At 44.3% G+C, this 13,821-nt stretch overlaps 1 protein-coding gene across 2 annotated transcripts in view; it reads right to left on the bottom strand.

Annotated features, from left to right (window-relative positions):
- Positions 1-13,821, bottom strand: part of Poc1a (POC1 centriolar protein A) — a 70,559-nt gene that overhangs the window by 20,168 nt on the left and 36,570 nt on the right. The window lies entirely within an intron of this gene.

Below are 13,821 nucleotides of genomic sequence, written 5' to 3'. Positions count from 1 at the left end.
AACAGTCAAGCTATTCCCAAGGTGACCTCAGGAATATGAGGTGCTCCATGTTTCTGCTAAGGCCCTTCAGGCTCGTGCCAATTAGAAAAGTCGGGTCTCTACTTTAAACACAGATGAAGGCTTCCCCAGACCCAAGAAGTGCAGTGAATATTCAGCAGGTGGGAACACCCCAGCTTTGGTTTGATTTGGTTTCTTTTGGTGAGAGGGTACTGGGGATTGAACTCAGGAGCCCTGGACCACTGAGCCACATCCCCAGCCCTATTTTGTGTTTCGTTTAGAGACAGGGTCTCACGGTTGCTTAGTGCCTCACCATTGCTGAGGCTGGCTTTGAACTCATGCTCCTCCTTCTTCAGCTTCCCAAGTCACTGGGATTACAGGTGTGTGGCTCTGTGCCCCGTCCAGCTCTAGTTTTTTTTTTTTTTTTAAAGTTATATATGAACACCTATCTTTATTTTGTTTATTTACTAATTTATTTTATGTGGTGCTGAGGATCCAATGCCATGCCTCATATGTGTAAAGCATGTGAGGCAAGCACTCTGCCACTGAGCCACAACCCCAGCCCAACCCAGCTCTAGTTCTGAAGGCTGTGATTCCTCTGTGGAATTGTTCCCTGTGGATTGCCATGTTCAGTGATGGCTCGACTCTTGGCCAGCCCCAAAGCCTCAGTGACACATAAATTTAGCCACAGCTGGGGCTTGGGCTTTAAACCACTGCCTCACTAATGGGCAAAGGGCATTCTAAACACTACCATGTCACCCCTCAGATTTGATAGTCCTTCAGGGCTCTCTGCCACCCTTGGGAGAAAAATCCAAGGCCCTTGGCAAGGTACTTGAAGCCAGTCCACCTCCTTCGAAAGCTCCTCTCCTGCCTCTGCCCCCTCACTTCCAGATCAAGCAGCCTGACCTCTGCTCTCTACCCCTCCCCACTTCTCACTCCTAACCAGGGGCTCCTCTGTACTCCTGTATACCTGGGCCTGCCCCATCCTGCCCTGTTCCTTCAGTTACCGTGCTGCCAGGGCCAGGACACATGAATGGCTGAGTCAACGCTGGCCTGTCCACAGGGCCCACAACTTGCCCAGAGAGCTTTGCCCTCTCATGCCTCCTGTTACACACCTCCTTCCTTTCCTCGCTAACCCAGAACTCACTAGGCTCAGAGTCAAAAGCAAGCCAATTACCTGTGTATCACAAAACCAAGGCTACTCCATACAGCAGCCCTGCCTCTCAGTGCCACAGCCGGTGAAGTACACTGGTGACAACTGGGGCTCCCCTAAGATGCCTGTGTACCTGATTCTGACAACACAAGGCTGCCTACAGAGCCACTATTAGAAGTTAGCTGCTTCTCCTGTCTCTCATCTCTTGAACTTACCTACAGCAGCCCAGCACTGGGAACATGCTCTGCCCTGGACATGCTCACCTGGGCAGGCATCAGAGTCCTTAAAAGGAATCAGCCCAGGAGAAGATTCCCCACTGACGAGGAATGTGAGGGCAATTGAGTGCGGCCCCTACCTGCATATTTTCCTTTCCTAGGAAAGAGTTCTAATCTTATAAACCACAAACTCTCAAGGGCACATTGATTTGAACCTGGAAAAATGTAAGTCCTGGTGGCTATACAATGCCTGTGAGACATAAGCCGGAGGGACATTCTCAAGAACAAAAGAAGCACAATGTCCACATGTCCACTGCCCTCACATCTGCTATGTACTATGGCTGCTCTCTAAGCCCTGAGCCATCAGGGCAAGGGCTCTCCCAGTCCTCCAGGAATCGATGCTTTTCAGATCTCCTTGCCCACCCAGAAGTCCATTCCAAATGAAAACATTTCAGAAGCCAAACGGCCTTGCCAGGACAGCCTTCTGCCCGCTGCAGTGGCCCCAAGGCCCAGGCAGTCTGTCAGAGACTCAGCAAGAGCACAGTGGTGAAGAATAATGAGTCAGACTAGGTCTTGGCTGAAATCCAAGCTCTGTCACTGACCGGTTAGATGCAGTGGGCAAGAGGCTGACTTCTCTTGGCCTCCACTTCCTCATCTATAATATGGGGGTGAAAACTGGGCCAGCCCTTCAAAGGGCTGGGTCATGAGAGGTGCTCATCTAAAGTCACCAGCAGGCCTTGGGAAAAGTTCACAGTGCTGTGCCAACTCCTTGCAGCCAAGTTCACTTTTCCTGTGGACACTAAGTCCTTGTGACTTCTCCAGGAAAGGTCAGAGGGGCTACAGAGGGTGTAGCCCTTCTGTCCCAACAGCACGCATCCTCATGAAGTGGGCCAGACTGGTGCTGCCTGCTGCCTGAGGAAGAGGGAATGGAAATTCTGAGTGTTTCTGCAGAATAGCTCAGAAACTGCCAGTGCTATTGGCTGCTGGAAACACTGGATGATGGTGGAGTGGGAGTGAGCACCACTGACTTTAGCAACAGAAGCCTCCTTCTAAGCCAAAGCTGAGGAGGTCCAAAGAGCATTAAGGACTGCAGCTACAGTGCCTGGAGCTGGCCTTCAGAATAGAGACGTGTTCCCATCCATACCATGCTTTCACAGCTACCTCCATTTTACAAAAAAGGAAACAGACTGACAGAGGAAGTGACTGTCCTCAACCCAAAGTCTGCCTTGAGCCATTTCCCTTCCTCTTTGTCCATTCTCATCAGATGACATCAGAGCACTTAATGCCACTACAAGCCCAGCAACTGCTTTTGTTTACTTGCCGTCTACTACATGGCTTTATTTAATGTCACCCCATTTAATGCATCGCCTCACTGAATCCTTATGATGGCCTCTGGAATAGGGATATTAACCTCATTTTTTAGATAGGGAAAATCAGGCTCAGAGAAGTTAAGCAACTTGCTCTAAGTAACCCAGCAAATGAGAATAGGGATCTAAATTCAAACTACAGACACTTCCTAGACATCAGGCAGCCTCTGGAAGGTGACACTGGCTGTAGCTGGGCTTCCATGTGCACATCTTCTCTCTTGCATCTCAAGGAGGCCACCAGGTCCTAGGTCTAAGAGTTTGGCATCATTCCCCCACCCTGCCTACCCTGGCAAAAGCTGAATACAAAGGAGGCTCTCCATGAATACCTAATGCCTCTAAGAGCCAAACCCACCACGGTGTTGAAATTCCTGTGCAGTGAAGCCTCCCCCAACGTCTACACCACAGCAAAGGACCTGCAGCCCTGCCCCACAGCAGTGCAGCCACTCACCTGCACTCCAGCATTCTGAAGCTGTGGCATTTCCTGAAGGGCTTGGCAAATAAGTGAGAAAGCAGTGATAAGAAACTGACATGAAAGTAGGAAAAGACATTCATACTAGGGACATAAATAATGACAATGGCAGAGTAACCAGAGCAGCATTAAGGGCGAAAAGAAATCACAGTAGCCTTTTGTCTATTTGACATCAAAGTGGCTTTGCCTGATGGTTCTCAGTGAAGGCCAAGGGTGGGCTAGGGTAAGGGAAGAACTTCTGGGAGCCTCAGACACAGGAGTTTGCACCCACTCACAGGTTCCTCCCCACAGACCACTGGGCATTCTCGAGAAAGACTTGGTGGGAGCAGGGTAGTGAACAGTAGAAAACCAGTCGAGTGGAGACCTGTAAAAGGGACCACAGAAAGGGCATTAAGCCCTGCCAGGGCCATACCTGTGTGTTCAGCCCTTCTCAGTTTTTGTTTATCTGAAAAAGTCTGGAAAGGGAATCTGATTTCTTTTTTGTTTTTGCAGAGTATAGAATATTGGGCTAGCATCTTCCAATATGTCAAAGATGTTACTCCAATAATCTTTGGTTTGTACAGTTTCATGTGAGAATTCTGTAATTCTTACTTTTGATTCACTGGGTGAGCTCTTAATTATACCTGCAAACATTCACAAGTACTGAACTTTCTCTCTCTCTCTCTCTCTCTTTTTTTTGCAGAGATGGGGGAACTATTAGTCAATAGTCAACCCATGATAAAATGCTTAGGTATATATGCTAAAAACCACAAAACACTGATCAGAAAAATCAAAGATAACTTATATCATGAAGATATATATAGCATGCTTATGTATTCTTTTTTTGGGGGGGGTGGTAGTGGTAGTGGTAGTGGTGATGCTGGGGATTGAACCCATGGCCCTGTGTATGCTAGGCAAGCACTCTATCAACTGAGCTACATCCCAACCCCATTGTGTATTCTTTAATAACAGCTCAATGCTGTTATGATGTCAATTCTCCCTCAAAGTAATAGGCATCAAGAAATTTATATGGAAAGGCAAAGGAACCAAAAAAGTCAAAACAATTTTGAAACAAACAAAAACAAAGATAAAATTAGAGGAGACACACTACCTGATATCAAGACTTGGTTTAAAGCTACAATAGTCAAGAGTGGGATTATAGGCGTGTGCCACCACCCTGGTTGGTCAAATAATTTTTAATAAAGGTACAAAAACAATTTAGTAGAGAAAAAGTACTTTCAACAACTGCTGGAATAACTGGATATCCACAAGAAAAACAAAGAAGTTTCAGTACATACTTTGTATCATATACAAAAATTAACACAAAATGGATAATAGGTATAAGTGTGAAATGTAAGACTATAACACATATTTTCATCTAAAACACATTAGAAAAATCTTTGTGACCTTGGGTTAGGCAAAGATTCCTCAGACATGACATGCAAAGCATGATTCCATAAAATAAAAAATTAATAAACTTCACCAAATTTAAAACTTTTGCTCTTTTTAAGACACTGTTAAGAAAATAAAAAGCCACAAATTAAAAAATTAAAAAGAAAAAAAAAAGACAAACCAAAGAGAGAAAATATCTGTAAGTCACATAACTAGTATAGGACTTTCATACAGAATATACAAAAAATTTTCAAAACTCAAGAGAAAATAAACAACCCAATTAAAAATATACATTTAAATGATTTGAATAGACACTTCACCTAATACAATAAAAAGAAAATAATGTGAGAAGATATTCTACATTATTAGTTGGTAGTGAAATGCAAGATGAAACCACAGTGAGATATTATTAGATGACTATTAGAATGGTCTGAAGTTAAAATGACTGCCCATACTGAGTGCTGCTAGAAAAGATGGCAAAATTGGAACTCTCACATACTGCTCACGCAAATATAAGATGGCACAAATTAACTCGCCAGACACCTGTGGGTCTATTGTTTGTTCTATTGATCCATGGTGTTTATCTTTCACCAATACCACCGTTTTGATTACTTCAGCTTTAAACCAAGTCTTGGTATCAGGTAGTACGTCTCCTCTAATTTTGTTTTTATTTATTTCAACTTTGAAAAAGTTTGACAGTCGTTTTAAAGATTAGAATATACCTATTATATATTCCATTCCTAGAGATTTCCCATAAAAAAATAGAAGCATATGTCCATAAAGAATATGTATATGAAGGTTCAGAGTAGCTTTGTTTTTTTTTTTAAATATATATGTATTTTTTTTAGTTGTAGTTGGACACAATACCTTTATTTATTTATTTATTTATTTTATGTGGTGCTGAGGATCGAACTCAGCCCCACATATGCAAAGGGAGTGCTCTACCGCTAAGCCACAATCCCAGCCTGCAGCAGCTTTATTTGTGATAGCCCAAAATAGAAAATAACCTAATATTCATCAACAGATAGATAAAAAAAAAAAATTGTGGCACATCCATTCAATGGAGAACTACTAAGCAATAAAAAGGAAAGAACTACTGATACATTTAACAACATGAGTCATTCACAATACAGCCAAAAGAAACCAGACTAAAATGAATATATTACTACATAATTCCATTTATAATAAATTCTAAAAAATACAAACTAATTTATAGTGACAGAAAGCAGAAAGGGTTGCTTGGGAGTGGACTATTTACAAAGAGGAGCAAGGCAACTGTTTGGGATGATGGAAATATTCTACATCTTGATTGTAGTGGTTGTTATGTGATTATCTTTTTGTCAAAACTCATAGAACTGTTCATGTTTTCAATGGTGAATGTTACTATTTGTAAATTATAAAGCTTTCCAAAACCACAACAACAACAACAAACTAGAGATGTAGCTGCAATTGCAATGCCTCTAGGAGCCCAACTACCCATCATATGACACACTTGATGCTACTCATCATTGACTATATCAAGGTGAAAATCACTGTTTCTCCAGGCTGAAGACCCTTGTGGGGCCAAATGCAGAAAGACAGAGACTCTCATTTCAGTGCAGGTCTATTCCCAAATTCATAATCTCTCTGGGAAACCTAAGAAAGCAGCAGACATTCCTAGGTAGGGCTTCCAAAGCAGTGGCTACCCAGTCATCAGCCACTTAGGGATCTACGCATAGCTGGACATGGGAGCAAGATCTTGGGAACAAGATCTGCATAGAGGGCTAGCAGCCAGGAGTAGCTAGAGTCCGCCCAATCTGTTGTAAGGTGACCTGACAGAACACTCCCCTCTGCTGGGTAGAATAAATAATGATTAACACTTGTTCAAGGTGGAAATTTTTTGTTGTTGTTGTAGATTTGGCTACTTTCATCACTGATCTACTTTAATAAGAGCAGATCTCAGAGAATCTACTTTTCTTTTAATCTGTAATCCTGGACCTTGAAATATTCCCTGCCTGCTCCTGAAACTGAAATTCCGTAATGGACATAAGTGTTCAGGAACTGATTCATGGCCAGAGAGGGAGAGAAAAGTGACCTGGGGTCAAGAGCTGGGCTCTCTCACTACTACTCTTCTTGCACAAACCCAGGCAGACAGCCCGTCTGGCCACTGCCCACTTAAAACATCAAAGCATGTCACTTTGTTTCCAAAGCAGGGCTGAGTGCAAAACTGGAAGGAAAAGACACATGTGTGCATAAAAACACACAAAACCAGGATCAAATCTCTTCAGTTTAATCTTTCACTAGACTGCTTACTGTGGGGTCTACTAAGTCAGCACAAAGCACCACAGGCACAGGTGTTTCTTAGTCCTGACCTCAGGTCCTTGCTGTGACTATATGAAAAGTTAACAGGCATCCATGTCTGCCTGCTTCCATATTTGCTAAACCTGGCCCTGGGAAGGAAAGTAGGCAAAGGACAGAGCTCACTTGAACTTGGCCTCATGTCCAACTTCTCAAGAGGAAAAGGCAGGGATGTTTTCTCAAATCGAAGTTCAAAAGAAACCTGTACTGTATTCACGGCACATATTTGCAGACTAGATACACTACAGTCTTATTTGCCCTACAATTTAAGGTTCTAGTCTGGAATTCAACTAGAGAGGAAAATTTTGGTTCTAAACATAGCCCTGAACCAAAGAAGAATTCTGGTTTCATAAAATCACCTAATTGTTTAGTAGTCTGGCCAATGTTCTCCCAAGCCAGCCAGAGCATGACCATAGGATTTGGTTACAGCTGCTGGCTTTTATATAGAGGCTTGAACTCACAGAGCACCCTTCCGTGTTCCCCATGACAGACTCAGAGGAGGGCAGGGTACTGGATTATCTGTGAAAGCTTAGGGACACACAAAAAAGGACCTGAGGCCAGCACAGCAGCCTCCAAACTGAGACAGATGCTCCACAACCACAGATAAGTCTCAGGACCATCCCTTGACCCAAAGCTGTCAGCAATGGAAAACTGACAGGGCATCCTTAAAATGGAAAATGAGGAATCCGCCATTTTAACTAACACTGGATCCAGTGCCTCCAGGGCCACAGGTTCACAAGCAGCAAGCATGGTGCACTTTGTCACCTCAGTCCCCTTAGGCAGGAACCACAGATGCCTCTGTGGTTCTATTATATCTATGTTGATCACAGGTCTCTGGGCATATGGGAGAATGCTAAAGGGACAAACCACTCTCTCCTCACCCTGGCCCACAGCAAAGCCCAGACCTCTGCCCCAGGGCTGGGACAGTCACACCTGGGCTCAACCCCCACCAAACTGCAAGGATTCCAAGAACTTCCCACACACAGGAGTTGGGGGGGGGGGGGTGAGAGGGTGGGGATAGTCTTCACAAGAATGAAAGGAAAGCCCTGGCAGGCAGGAAACAGAAAGTTACTCAGTGTCCACATACCGCCCACCCCCCCACCCCCCCCCCCCCCGAAAAAAGTAGAGCTGGGAGATCTGCCTTACTGAAATGTCACATCCAGGTGAGGGAAACCACAGAAAGGAGCAAGATGAAATGGAGAGGGAAGGCCAGGAGAGACTGTGAAAGAGAAAGCAGCCATGCTCATGCAACGAGGACACTCCTTGGCACAGAGGTCTCTGGACTTCTTCCCTGGAGGGGTTCAGGGGATAGAAGAACACCATCCAGCCTTTTAGGGGTAAAGCTTCCCAGGTCACCATAATGGTCACAGCCAGAAACACAACACGGGTTGCAGCAAAACTGAGCAAGAGATTTTGAGAATACAGAAGTAGGGTGGGACAGTGAGGCCTACGACCCCACCTAGCCCCAAGAAGCATTAGGAAGAGACAAACCATGGTGGGGGTTTACCCATACTCTTACCTAGTCTTCCTTAGACTTCTGCAGCAAATGTACCTCTGGAGCATCCTCAGAAATGATAACACAGACAAGCAGAAAGCCATACCCTGTGGGCCCCATGCTGGTGACCAACCCCTGGGTAAGAGCACTCCCTTGGAAAATAACTACCCGGGCTCCCTTTAGGGCAGCTCTTGTTTGGTTCAGTTCAGTTCTGTGAATATTTCTATTCCTGAGGGCCCACTACAGCTATCTATCGATGACTATCTCAGGGTTACCTACCCTCTACCTGGAGACAGAAATGCCCACTATCTCAACACAAATATCTGAACCAATGTGCCCAGGGAGGGGAGAAGATGAAGGATTCTGATAAAGCCCAAATGTTGACTGTAGCTCCCCCCTCCCTTTCTTTAAACTGCTTTGAACTAATTTTAGACTTGGAGAAAAGTTGCAAAAAATAGTACAGAGAATTTCCATATCTCTCTTCCCCAGAGTTAACATCTTACATAACAATAGGACAATGATCAGACCACAAAATTAACACTGGGAAATACCATTAACCTAACTAAGGACCCCCTTTGAGCTTCACCAGTTTTCCTACTAATGTCCGTGGATCCTGATGTGCCAAAATCCTATTTAGGACTTCACATCTCATTTTATCATATATGTGGCCTACTGTACTCTGTCAGTTCCTTAGTCCTCCTTTGTCTTTCATGACTTTGCTACTTTTGAAGAATATTGATCAGTTATTTTGTCAAATGTCAATGACAATTTGGGCCCATCTAAGGTGTCATGTTTCAAGATTTTTGACACCCACAAAAACGTGCACATCACAGAGTTCATGCAAACAGAACTTAATACTGGTAATGTTAACCTTAATCAATAAGGACACTGCCCGCTCTGCCAGGTTTCTCCAATGGAAGGTTACTATCTTTCCCTGTGTAGTTAATTTTGGGGAACTGCAGATTTTAAAAAGGGAACACATTGCTGTCTTTACAAATTTCGTATGTCAGCCCAGTTTGCTGATGGCTGCAGCTGCCCCACAGATGGGAGGCATGTAATGAAGATGAGCAGCAGAGCGACGTCTCGGGAAGACGCTGAAGCTCTTGGTGACAAAGAGGAACAGTAGCAGTTTATTTATAGATCCACTTGAAGACAGCTCATTGTAACTACTGGAGTTGAATTTTTAAAACCTTGGGAACAAAGGCTGGCTATTTTAAACTCTCCTTGCACTGAGTTCAATGGAGAGTGTTAGAGCCACTGACCATACCCCGGGCGTATTCCCAAGCTTGGTAATTCATATTTTGTGCATCATCACAGGACACGAGTGAGGCCGGCCAAGGCAGACCCAGGACTGTCTCTGACCAACCCACTGAGGCAGCTGGCCTTGGATTGGTCAGAACCTTTTGACAGTGGCCCCATGCTTCTCAGGGAGGAGTCAAAGGAAGAGGCTGCATCCCACAGGGTCTCACAGCCTCTCCTTTCCAGGAAAAAGTAGCAGACAGCTGCTGTGAACCAGGGTTACATCATCTCTCTCCGTCCCTCCTCTGCAGGCTTCAAAGAGGGCCAGCGCCCCCCAGTGGATGCCTGCCCCAAAATGGCTAGCAGCAGCTGGCCCACCTGCTGCGACCTATCTCTAGAAAGGAATAAGCAGTTTTTGGCACAGAACTCTGAGGACAGGGAGACTGAGGAGAGCTCAAAAGTTCTTCCTGTCCCCCCAACTAAAGATGCTTGTCAAAGACTCTTAATTTGTCCACACACCATGGGCAGGAAGACAGGGAGATGATAAGAATCCCCTACTTGGATATTCTGATTCCCATACCCTTATTTAAACAAAAAGCACAAAACAACATTCTTGACACAGTACATAAAAATGTGCATATGTACTAGGATTTCATGTGAAGGAATGGTTAATTTTGTTGGGTGTGATAAGAGCATTACAGTTATATAACCAAGAAAAATCCTTATTTAGGGTAAAATGATAAGTCTAAAATTTAAAAAATACTTTTAACTCTTCTAAAAATGTGGGGAAGAGAGATGAAATAAGATTGGCAAAATGTTGAAGGAATACATGAGGGCTATTATGTTATCCTCTCCACTTTTTGTGCTAGCTTGAAATTTTCCATAATACAAAGGTGTTTTGTTTAATAAAAAAATGTTTCCTAGTGACTGGAACAAGCTATAGAGCTAAGGCCAGGCCAGGGAGACCCCAACAGGAAGCTAAGCCACAGGATCACTACCTCTCGGGTATCCTGGGATCTGCAAGCATGAGAGGCAGATGATTTTGTCTAAGTCCACGGAATATTCCAACTAGCCTCTGGCATTGCCACAGAGCCCCTGATGGCACTGACAGTATTAGGTGAACTCTAGCAAAGTCTGGACCTTCAAAGAAACTAATTGTAAGATAATCTCCATGGAAACCATCTATTCTGATTTTTTCCATGGTAACCAATAAGAACATAAACATGAACATTATTCAACACCCTTACACCACATGGGCAACTCTGCTATCCAATCTGGAAAATATAAACCACAAAGGTTTTTTTTTCCCTCTCACTTAAAGTGAAAAGAAGTTCTGAATTTCTAGTCCATGTAGATCTACATGTAGACATGTAGATCCTACCACTCTTTGTGGCCTGGTCACACTGCCCATATCACCCCACACCATCTGCCACCAAACTGACAAATGAGGTCAGAAAGTGACTTCCTTCATTTAGTCTGGGATCATCAAAAATACTAAAAGGAAAGAGTCACAGCCTGCCTCTAGCCTTGCACATTCAACCCACGCTGCCCACAGACCTCAAGCATGTGTCCTCTTAACTGATTTCCTGAGCATTCTACATACCAGGCACGTGCTGGGACCATGGGGAGAACAAGGTCCCAGAACTCCAGGAAGACTAGTAAGGCCTGCAAGTAACTGACAGCAGGAGAGGGGGCTGCTCCAGGAAGAAGACTGCTCTGGGAAAGCAGAGGAGGAACAATTTACAACCTGCTGGCCTCCCAGGGAAAGCTGCATGGATGAGGTGCATCTGGAGAGGGACTGAAGAGATGAGTGCAATTCTGCTGGGATGGGGGCAGTGGCTCAAAGAAATACACTCGGACTCCAGCAACAGGGGTTATTGCTACACAGGGCTTATTTCTTCCACTTTCAAGTTTCTGGGTTTGACAATAAAATAAAATGGAACCAAAATTAAAGAAAAAAGAAAGATCCTCAAATGTCTGAAGCCTCAGCTCCTGTCTACCTTCTCTGGTTTGTACATCATAGTTGGCACAAGATTCTTCTTATGGCCTCTTTGGCTCTCATGTGGTGAGGTGACTTGTCAGCGTGGTCTGATGGGGCTGTAGATGGTTTGTCATCACCATCAGCAAAATGGCAATGTCACAGTAGTGGCCCCAGTGGCTGAAATGACAGGTGCTCCAGGGCCATGTGTGCCTTATAATAAAGCATCACAATGTTAAGGCTGCAGTGTCTTCTGTCCTGTGATTCAGACTCATTTCCCCACACACAATGTGGAACTGCCAACAACCCTGAACCCCGGCTTTGACTGCCAGAGAGAAAGAAGACCCCAGAATGTTCTGGGACTCTTGAAAGAAATAATGGTGCATGGAAACGGAGGGAGACCCTCATTGTTATACTAAATTACATATAAGAGGTTGTAAGTGGAATGGGAAAATAAACAAGGTGAGAAATGAACTACAGTAGAAGGGGTAGAGAGAGAAGATGGGAGGGGAGGGGAGGGGGGATAGTAGAGGATAGGAAAGGTAGCAGAATACAACAGTTACTATTATGGTATTATGTAAAAATGTGGATGTGTAACCCATGTGATTCTGCAATCTGTACTTGGGGTAAAAAAGGGAGTTCATAACTCACTTGAAGCTAATGTATGCTAATGTATGAAATATGATATGTCAAGAGCTTTGTAGGGTTTTGAACAACCAATAAAAAAAAAAAAAAAAAAAAAAAGAAATAATGGAGCTCTCAGAGGGGATGTGGGCCAGGTTTATGCACCAGGTACATCCTGATACATGCAGAGCTGGACCAAGAGCCTCTATGCTGCATCTAAATTCTGGATGGGGCTGGGGTTGTGGCTCAGCGGTAGAGCACTCACCTAGCACATGGCAAGGCCCTGGGTTCAATATTCAGCACCACATAAAAATAAATAAATATAAATTTTGGAGTCAGGATCTTCCATCTTCATAACATGGTGACTGTTTTAATATTCCATGCCCACTTGCTGTTGCTTTATGTCATAAAAGAGAACTTCCCTTCTTGGCATCAGGCTACTTTCCTCTGAAGGGGGACCTATTTGCTTATGGAATAGATGGGAATTTTTTAGTTTTACAGGAAATTACTATCAGCCCCTCAAAGGGGGCAACTTGGAGAAGGAAATTCTGGCTTCCGTCCCATCTTTGTCACTTCTACTGTCATTGCTGTTACAGGGCTTGTCCCTTTTCTTGCTACCTGGAGATACTTCCCCCAAAAGCTCAGCAAACAAGACCTTCACCTAGGGGTTTCAATGTTGCATCACAAACACTCAGGCCACCTCCAGCTCAGATGTCAGATATTCACACCCCTCAGCTTCCCTAAAGCCAGCAGGCATTCTACAGGATAGAAACTGGCCGAGGCACCCACATGTACAGGTGAGAGGTGGGAGGCAAGTACACCAAGAAAGCAAAAAGAGACACTGAAGACAATGCAGGAGGCAGGGGGGCAGAGAATGTGAGTTCAAGAACAAGTGACTGGATTAATGGCAGCATAAATAACAGGAAGGTCAAGAGCTGGGACAGGAAGCCAGGCCTGGCAAAGACCCACAGCAAGTCTCATCTTCCTTCTTACTGATCTCTTCTTCTGGCATTTAAAGGGCTCACAAGACAACACTGGGATTCATCCATCCAACCCTTCTACCTTCCTTCCTTCCTAGCACTCTACCTCAGAGCTACATCACCCTCTGGGATTTCTTTTAACAATACTGAGATTAGAACCAAGGCCACATCCCTTTTCCTCTATACCCCTTTTTCATTAGAGTGAATTGAGGGGAATAATTGATTCTCAATTACCTCTCCCAAGTCATAGCCCCAACTAGTCATAGAAACTTCCAAGATGAAAAGTTTTCTTCTTCCCTCCATCTGCCTGCCCAGGATGCCATAGTCACAATCAACTACACTTTACCAGCTATGTTTTAACAAGCCCTCATGATGATTCTGATGCACAATGAGGTCCGGGAAGCACTGTGAGAGGCTTACAAAGACAAATGCCAAATGTTAAAGGGCCTGTCTCTCTATCAACACAGCCTGGGAAACTCAGCTAACATCTCCTGATGGACTTCCTGCAAAGTCATGCTCATAATTGTCAAATGCTACCCTTCCTTGCAGGAAACAGAATAATTATTTAACATGTGCCTGGCAATAAAGTCACCTGT

Source organism: Callospermophilus lateralis, chromosome 10 (assembly GCF_048772815.1).
Source record: "Callospermophilus lateralis isolate mCalLat2 chromosome 10, mCalLat2.hap1, whole genome shotgun sequence".
NCBI lineage: Eukaryota > Metazoa > Chordata > Mammalia > Rodentia > Sciuridae > Callospermophilus > Callospermophilus lateralis.
The sequence above is the reverse complement of the archived record's forward strand: the minus strand, read 5'-3'. Positions and strand labels throughout refer to the sequence as shown.